The following is a 10,268-nucleotide window of genomic DNA, read 5'->3' on the forward strand; positions in this document are numbered from 1 at the left end:
CAGTCCTTCCTGTTTCTAATTTGGCGCTGCAGCGGTTTTGTCCCGAGGCCAAGAGCCTCTCTTCCGCAGAGTGTCTATTTCCTCTGAAGTGAATAGTAGCAGGTGTGCTGGCCTGAGATCCCTTGGAGAGGTCTGCTTATGAATGGCCCACATCTCACTCTTTCTCACCTGTCTTTGTTTTCTTTTTTCACCCTTTCATTCTTATTTTTCATTCTCTCACATTCTTTCTCTCTATTTCACATTCTTTCTTTCTTTCTTTGCTGTTATGTCTTCACCACTCTGTGGTCACTCCTTTGTCTCCCTCATCTCTTTTGCTCTTTTTTCATTCATTCCCATTGCTCTCTTTGCTTCAAGATCAAGGTGTAGTACTTTGATAATTCATAAAGCTTCAGCCTATGCTGATAAAAACAATAAAAGACCACAACAAGAAAAGGGAAGCGCAATCACATATCAACCCTGCCATACATTGGACATAACAAATCACATAAAACAGTGAAACTGTCAAAACATCCAAATTAGGTTTAGGACTCAGTTTATTGGAATTTTCTTTGTTGCGGCAGACATAGTACCACAAATTCTTTAGCAGTTACAACCATTACTATCCTGAATAAACTTATAGGAATAATACAATAAACAAATGTACACTGACAGTGCAAACCCCATAAATAATAAACACAATACATACATATATGCAGGAAGAGGAGGAGGAAAATGTGTTTGCGTGAGTGAGAGACTTAATCTTCCACATGCTGTCATCAGGCTAGTCTGATAGTTGAGAAGTCATCCAATCTATGACCAGAGGAGACATGCTGTCACGCTGTTTCAAGGAGGCACTGCGATTGGAATTAACCTATAGTGACCTTCACTTCTCCACCCCCCTTCCCCAAAGCACACTCCCTAATGAGTTGGGCATGAAGGGGTGCAGCCTTTGCTGTAAGGCAAATATATCCGTCAGGGCAAAGTCATATTCTCACTTATATCTGAGTAAAACGAGGCAAAAGATATCATGTTGGTTGCCAGGGGTTTGCGACTTAACACAGGGATGAAGTGTGGCTGCAAAGCCATTAAGGAAATGAGAGTCTAACAAAAGGGCTGTTTAACTGGAACGCATGAACTCTTAATGATGTTTGTGTTTATTCAATTTTGCTTCCACTTCATTTGCCAAAGTAGAATTTGCTGTAAAGTTTATGAGCAAAGGTTGCAGATTCTGTTCCCAGACTTTGTGAGTCTAGCAAGATTTACACTTCCTAGCATTCTAGATGTATTTTGTGTAGTGATAATAATAATCTAATTCAAGAGGATCTGTACTTTCTGGGTGATGCTTATCTGTAAATGATCAAAGTTATAGAAAATCTTTTAATTCTTGTCACTTTGTCATCCATAATCAACTATACCAATTCAATGTACTCATTTGTCCATTGGATAAGTAGCCTTTGACCCTCTAGTAACAATGGAAGTTCTCCAACCTCTGTTAAGGCCTCATTCCCCCTTCTGCTCTTCTGATTCTCTGCCAAAGTCAACCATGGGCATTTACGTTTCCAGCCGTGGCGTTTCCGGCATCTGCACACGCTTGTGTTTACACAGGATGTTCAAAATTGATGCAGATTAAACAAATCCAATTTGGAGGCTGAGTTCAATCACCTCCTTTAATTCAACATTAAGTAGATGAAGCTGGGGGCCAGATCACCACTACCATTTCCAAGAAGATTGGGTGGGGGGAACGATCTGTAGACCAGTAAGTCCAAAAAGTATTTTGAGAGTATTTACATGCAGATAGATGTCATCTGCTAGTTCCCACAGGCTTGCATGTGGTTGGACTTGCTCAGTGTGGTGTAGGGTATTTTTTCAAAAATCTCCAGCTCTCCCTGGCAGAGTGTTGTGGGCCTTCTAAGAGCCCATGGGTAGTTTGGCATTGGTTCTGTTCCCACACTTATGGTGTAAACGGAGGCCTGGCTTTGTGCTCACATGCCCAGACCAGGCACACGTAGCACAATTCAGTGTTATGAACATTTAATTTTGCCAGGACCTTTTTCATCTTGCATCAGATAATCACTGATTACTTAAACTCAGGAAACACAGTATAGGTCAGACGCCAATCGTGCCAAGGTCACTTTCTCGTATGGGAGAGTAGACAGCATCCAAGTTTAGCTGAGAGCGGTCTACAGGCTTGCTGTCCCAGTCCTCTGTTTGAGCCAGGCTTCAGCTCCAAGGGTTCAGGGTTGTGATGAGAAATGCTACAGAAAACTGGATGGTCTCTGACCTTTTCACAAGTACAAAGGGACCTTCTTTGTGTCCAGAACAGCAGTCATTTGTTCAACAGGATTTTTAATTGCTGCTCACTCCAAATAAACCCCTGAGTTTGGCTGGTGTTTGTGTCCTCACCTGGGTCCTTTTTCGCATTTGTGAGGGGTTTTGACCTTCTGTGGCACCTGTTTGGCTAGCATCCGGCTGCCCATCTGCTCCTAGCTAATGCAGCCATCCCACTTCTACGGAGCAACTCCTTTCAGGATGGCTAGCTGTCCACCTAATTGTATCACATTCTACAGGCTTTGTCCTGGCATTCCCTTGCCAGCTAAAGGTTGCCGAAATCTCATCCGCTACATCAGAGGGGCCCTATTAACCCTTGACCCCTGGTTGGTGTGTGTGGACAAGGTCGCTCCTCACACCCAACGTCGGGCCCATTAACACGTCGCCCCACAGCAGAAAAACTATTTTGACGGGCTGTAATTGGCGCTAAGTGATGGTGGACAAAGGCCCCCTCTGTGTGTCTGCTGGACTGAGCGGTACTGACCACTCTCAGAGCTTCACGCTTGACATTTCCTTTCTGAGTCCAATGTGAGAAGAGAGGAATTGAGGAAGCCCCTTCCTGCACCACCACCTCCTCCATTTCTCCATCCCTTTTTCCCCTTCTGCTATTTGCCATGGCGCTCCTTTGAAAAACGTGAGATAATGAGGTTCTAGTGGGGAGAGCTGGCCAGAGCAGAATTGCATGGTCCAGATCTGTGGAGTCTGATTAATCCAATGGCGGGCCATTCCTTTCAGAGCCAGCCTAATTAGTTTATGTTAGCTGGACAAGGTCAGGGGGCGTGTTTGACTGAGGCCTTTTCTTTAAATGCCACAATGGTGTGATGATCTGTGGATGCAGGTGCAGCAGTCGGCTGCTTTAATGTTGTGTGCTGCTTTGGGTATTGGTTCTACAGTTGAGTTGCAAACTGGCAAAGACAATGATGTCTTCTGAGTATATGACATTTTCAAACCAGTCTCCAGCCATGTAGTTGGCTTTCCAAGTTTATTAGAACTTAACTGTTATAATGCTCTACAAATAACCAGGGAAAAACCCCTCGGTATTGTATGTGGGATAGTGGCTAAAAACTGAAAAGATGGCAAGCAAGGACTTCCGAATAACTAAAGACTATGAACAATAATTTAACTGGTAATCTTGGCCCGCATTATTGTATTGCTAACCCAGAGTCCACCCAGTGAATTACAAACCACTTAGAATGAGTCATTATGTTAGTATATGGAAGTCCCTCCTCTTTCAATCTTATCACCCTTTACCTTGACTAATTTCATATTTATGGCAAATGTAAATTCTAATAGATAGTCCTAATAAATTATTGACTGTCATCTCAAAATCCCCCCTTGCTGTGAACAGCTTGTTTCCTGAGTAACACTCCAGCCAGACTTCTCTCACACAAAGCTGTATACTTAAGACAGGTCTAACTCCCTTCCCAATAGGCCGTGCCATGCTCTCATCCCCGTATTTAACAGCCTGACGTCAGACAGGAGAAGAGGAGGCAGCAGAGGAGACTTTAATACTAAATCTCTCCCCCTGTCATTACCGGCCTGTGTGACCGCCTATCAGAGGCCCTTGAGTGATGTGGGAAACCCTGGGCCCTGTCCTCCCAACCCCTGTAGGCCAGGCCGCCTGTTCTGTCCAAACCAAACTGAAAACTACAGGACAGGCACAGCTAGGGTTGACATCAATCAGGCGCCGGGCTCTTTATGCCCACTCTGTGGTCAGGAGGAGAGAAGCCTGGATATTAATCTCTTTCTCGTCTTTACTCACATGCTTTCTTCCTCTTTCCCCTTCTCACCACGCAAGCCGTATTTCTGGGCTCTCCATCCCATTAAGGCTAAATCAAATGAAGGCAGAGACTGTTCCTTTTGATAGCTGTTGCAACTGCAGTTGCAGCTGGAGGAAGCATCCTCTCAAATACTGAGAGGGATGTTAGGTAGAAAGAAATTAATGATCTGGCCTTAGCCCAGTCCAGACTGATGGATTGTACGAGCAGTTTAAATTGAGGTCTGGGTTATTTTTTAATGTTAATCTCTCCATTAATAATTGCCTGGACTGTTTTGCTTTAACGTGAATGAGTCAACCACACCTTCGTGGACAGTCAAGACCACTGAAGTCAACCCCATTCTTATTAAAACCACACACAGTTAAAGTAATGACTGCTTATTTACATATAGTGAAAATATGAAAATACAAAAATCATTATTACAACTAATAATTCAACTACGCTTATGCTGACTTTAGGGCATTTCATTATTGTCTTGATTTTTCCAACACCTGTGGGGAGGAAAAAAAATAACCCAAACATGCCAGCTCAGTCAGTCGGTCCACCAGCCCATGTGATGAGGGTCTTTATGAGAGGACACCTGCAACACCCAGCGTCCCCAGTTGACTTTGTAAAAGCCTCCTAAGTGGGTGGGGGACAGAGGGGAGAGCTACAGGGCCAGACCCAGGTTTGGCCTCGAAGGCCTTAACTATCACTCCAGTCCATGGGTTGCCTTTGGCCTTGCTAACTGTTCCATGAAATGGGCCCCAGGAACAGTGCAACAGGCCGCTCACTGTTAGCCAACAGTGCTCCCTTTGTGTGAAAATTGTCAAAGCTGGCCCCTTTCTGCACTGGTCCTGTCTTTCTTTTGAGCCTCAGCTGTGAGCAAACAAAGCTGGTTTAAAGGTTTGCATGATGGTTAGCTAGCTAGCTGGCTAGCCGCATTAGCGTTTGTGTCAATGGAGCAATGGAGTTTGTGTTTCCTGTGTTCTGCAGGTGGGGCTTCAATGGCTAATGAAAGAAGACCCAGCCAAAGCCCTACTGATGAGGCCATCATAAAAACTAATATCTCTGTTTGTTGTGGTTAGTGGGGAGTGGAGCTCAATGATTAATAATGTGAGCCAAATTAAGCATTCAATACGTGAAGCAGTCCTTGGGATTATTATTAGTTGAAATGTTCAATGCCACCACGTACGTGAGCTAAATGCTTTCCAAAAATATCCTAACTCTACCACCAACTGTTTCAATTTCGTGTAATCCATACTTAGATTAAATTGAGATTCAGTTCTGGTCTCTAGTTTGACAGAATTATTACTAATGTTGGCAGGCTCAAACAGCTTTTTACAGATAACATTGACAAATACAAGGATTGACAAGAATTTATTGGTAGAATATATCTTTTCAGGTTTAGTGGTTTAAAGTGACCGTATTTGAGTTATTTTATTTAATTTCTTACTTTCCTGTCAGATTTTAGAATATTTCTGTAATAAGTCATGATATTCATCCGTCATTCAGTATTGTATTTATACTCAGTGACTTTATCCAAATGTATCTGGTTTTAGTTTACATAACATAGTAACATAATTTATATTATATTCTACTCTACTCTTTATTCAACTACTCACCTCTGACTTTATATGATTTTTTGGTATCACATGTGTAGCACTATAATATTATAATCACTATTTGATTTATATCGTTTTGCATTGCAGTTTATTTTGCCAACTCCGTCTGTGCATCCTGTCCAGAAGTTGCAGAGATAGTTGTTTGCCTTTTGGCCATCACAGGTATACTTTAATCAATCATGAAGACATTCAGCGAAAGACTGTCAGTGTACAACATTACATAGCCACAACAGAGTTGCCACACCAAACACTGTGGTACTGTACAACTGTAACGAGTGATTCCATTACCTCCTAATATACTGCTCTATGATCGATTTTATCAGCCAATTCCACATATGCCATTATTCTGCTGGCCTCTGTTTACTGCACTACAATAACTTTGAGAGGGGAAAAGAAATGAATACCTAAACAGATGCATAACTCGTCGTCTATTTATTTAATTGTACACGCAGACATGATTGCTGTTCATATCAAATGATATTTACTATGTTGTCAGGGCAAAGAAAGTTCTCAGGAAACAGAAGAAACATTTATTAAATGTTACTTGTTATGGGGTTTTATCTGTGGTTCAAATGGACCATCAAGTCACCGCTGCTTTGGGTTCACACAAAATGTACTCCCCAGAAGATGTGTTCACTTTTAAGGCCATGCATAATATCAAGAAGCTCTACAACATTACAAAAATGAGTTATAGCTACAACTTACATGGCAAGGATAAATGCTTCAACATATTTATTAAGGGAGATAAACTTTACTAAAGCATATTTTTCCTTTTTTTCCCTTTTGGATGGAAAGGAAAACCAGTAGCACTTGGTTTAACTGCGTTTCACTTTGCATAATTGTTCCCAAGGTTGCTGTTTTTTATTTCTAGGCTTTCTGTTCCAATATAATTCAATTTCTGTGGCCAACCCAAATATTTGCAGCGTGGCTTACGCTTCTAAACTGAGCTGTAGTCTGGGCAAAAGACAAATACCTTGCCAGCAGCACTGCACAGACAAGGCAATAAACAGATTTACTGCTCATCAACAACAATTCTGCTTCTGATCACACTGTCATTCTCATTACTTACTCTATTGTGCAAGAAAGTCTTCAGCGAGTAATGAGATAAAAACACAATCATCCTTAGCATTAAACTCTTATTGCACTTAAATCAACACCTTGCATCGCACTGGGATACGTGCTGCGTGGTTTGATGGTAAACCGACTGTTTACTACTTCTTAGGAACAGATGACACAAACTGAAAGGAGCAAGAGTCATTTACAGTCAGTTAAATTCCCTGCTGAGAGGCCCTGCTAAATGTTTCTTCCACAGACCTTGCTGGGAAATATTTGCAATGGTTTCCATCCAGATCTGGGTCACTCAGTTCCACATTCACTGCACAGGTGAGCTGGAGCAGGTTTGTTTGGCATTGGTCATTGGCTGTCCTTTCCTTTCAACAGGGCTGGGAAAGCAGCACCACAAACAGCTTGCGACAACAAGAGATGCTTTTGTCCATAGCTTACCATGGCGAAATGACACCACTAAGCCGCCTGCTGCCAATGTTGTCCAGGTCTCCCAAGACAGTCCCTGGGGACTACGAGACCTGCTGCAGGCCAGTCCAATAGAGACAGAAGGAGAGTGAGAACCCTCAGGAGAATAGGTAACTCTGTCAGCAAGCTGTGCTGCTGCAGCATGCAGATGAAAACAACCTCTTTCACATGGAGTATGTTTTGGCTTCCAAGGCTGTAATCATGCATGATTAGCCTAAGAACTCAATTCCGAATGGGGACTATTCCTTATTCCTGTCACACTGTCAGAAATTGTATTTACCTACCACTTTTCCCAACTGTCCCAAGACACAAAGGGAGACTTGACTGATCAATGGAAATCAGGCAGGTGTGTGATATTGATTTAAATATTAAAAGTACACGCCATTTCAGAACCTCTCATGTCCAGGTACAAACAGATGATAGGTTTCAATTTAGTTGATGTAGGGAATACATTTTTTTTTTTTTTTAAAATGTCTACGCTAGTTCAGCTATTTCTTTTTTAAGTGCATATTTTAATAAATACCATCACAAAAGTAAACCTCTACTTTTGTATTTTAGGTTTTACTATTTTTCTTTAAATGCTTGTTTTCCTTCAAATCCCTTTAGAAATGCTTGGAAAGTCTAATCTTTTTTTTTTTTTTTAAATGTGCTTGAATCAAGTTATGTTTTTTTTTACAGAATAACTATCCTCTTTGTACAATTGAATCACTTCACTTTAAAGATATACTGTCCAATGGTTTTTTGTCTTTAAATTTCCAAATTACATCAAAGTGAACTGAAAACAAATCCCGTAGGAACATACAAAGAACCTTCACTGGCTTGTAGTTGGTTAATGACTCAAGCAGCATGATACGTTACGAGGACTGATGTCACCCATGGCCAGATCATCACCCCACAACAGGTGCATCCTTCTCTCTTTCCTCTCCTCGTGCTCATCTTACTACAGCTTGCTCTCCTTCTACATGTGAAAAACATCTGCATAGGTGGTCCTTCTTGCCCCTCCCCCCTCCTCTCTCCACCCTCCCTTATTTACTCCCACCCTTCTATTCTGTCTCCTTATGTCTTTCTCTTTTTTGCTGGAAAAGGGAAGCGCTGATTGTAAATATGGAGAGGTGTCAGTGCCAGAAGAAACGAACCGCGTATTTCTGGATCCAAACTGTGAGGTTTACCGAAGCATATTTTTATCATGAAAAGCCAACATGGAATGGGACAGCCATGCGCAGCTGCTGGTCTAATTTGCTGTAAGCATGTACAAATAGGACGGCCCACACAGACCATAAAAGTGGAGTGGAGGTTTTGCTCAACGCGGCACTTTTGTCCGACCAGAGGCACAAGGATGCTTTCCAAAGAACAAACACATCACAAAAGAAATGAGAATAGAAAACACACAGGCACACTCACATGATAGTTTGAAATACAGTAGAATAACTCAGAGGGGGACGGACTAGTGCCGCTTCAGTCTTATTTCACAAGTAAACAGTGTTTCAAGCATTGTTTACTAACACCAATTCCATTTCATATTGAATGGATAAAATTATGTAATATAACCTCATTGTTCATTTTTTAGGAAGAGTGTCTACCAAAAATATAACAATGTAATATAAATGTACTTTGTATAACATTTCTAACCTGCTAGCCTATCAGTGGCTTTCAGATAAACCTTTATGTATATATTTTCTCAACAAATTCTCAATGTTGTTTACCACGTTCAGAGCTGCACCAATGTCCCTCCTGTCTGTTCTCCATACATTTTATCGCACCATGGTAAGTTTTATTTTCTCTTGAGCAATTTGCTCTGGAAACCCCCAGTAGATCCTGTGTGTACTGTACGTTTGCACAAGTACACATTACATGCCTGCACGTGGATACACAGATACACACACATGCACACACCCACACAAATGTGTCTGAACGGGGTTCCCCTTTAGATACCGGATAAATAACTAACTTCAAACAGTAAACTAGGTGCTAATGAACTGGATCCTGACAGGGTTTGCTTTCCACGAGCAGAGACCCAACCCACAATGGATCCATTCACAGGATCTCAGCCATGGAAACTGTTGGTAAAGTAATCCCGCTAGAGTTTATGCGACCTTTTCTAACTCTCAGTACGTCTTTCTCCCTTCAGGCCTTTAAGGCCCAGCCAAAAACAACACTGACCTGCATCAGCTGATACAGGCAGAGGCTACCCACATTTGCATGTTTTAAAATGGCACCCATTCACAACCAGTTGGCAAATTGATGTGGGGAGGAAAGGAATACAACGCTCTGCTTCCTCTTACGCTGTACCTGTGAGATCAGTCACGGCAACTTCAAGGCCAGTGTCAAGGGTTGTTTCTTCCATGTCACTCTTCAGCAAAGGACGTGGCTGGATGGAATCTAAATGCTTCCGTTCACATGTGGCCAAAGTACCCAACATCCTCTGCATACAGGACCTGCAACAAAAGGTGTTTTTTTTAATCTTTAACAGAATATGGGCAGTGTTCCCACAGTGTTTCAATGTGCTCTGACAAACCTAATAAAAGTCACAGCATAGCATATGGCTTTATTCAACACATCTGATATTCACACAGGAAAAAAAAGGTCAGCAGCTTCAACCTTTCATACGCACCTGCTGAAACTGACAAAAAAGGATAGAGACATTTGGATATGAGCGACAGCATTTCATCATAAATTCTGCCAACAAAAGGACAGTGAACTCATCAGGCTTAATATCTGAAAAAGGCCATCTATTTGTCTTTCTTTTTTTCAATTTTGGACAAGCAGGGTATCCTGAGGTGAATGATCACAAAATATTCATATGGCTGTGTTCCTCTATATCTTTTATGCCTCTGGGCAGCAAAGGGATGAAATACTGCCGGTGACAGGTAAAGCGATACTCTGTAATGGAAGTTGTTTTACAGTAGCCACTTTTCAGAAAGAAGAGCAATATTCAAACATGTGATATCCTGTTCCAAACCACAGCTCAGAGCAGCCTCTCCTCTAGATGTGAGGGTCACACTGCGTTGACAACCTGTATTTATGGCTATCTGACCTGACACCATGACAA

This window comes from Xiphias gladius, chromosome 4, assembly GCF_016859285.1.
Source record: "Xiphias gladius isolate SHS-SW01 ecotype Sanya breed wild chromosome 4, ASM1685928v1, whole genome shotgun sequence".
In the NCBI taxonomy this organism is placed as follows: Eukaryota; Metazoa; Chordata; class Actinopteri; order Istiophoriformes; family Xiphiidae; genus Xiphias; species Xiphias gladius.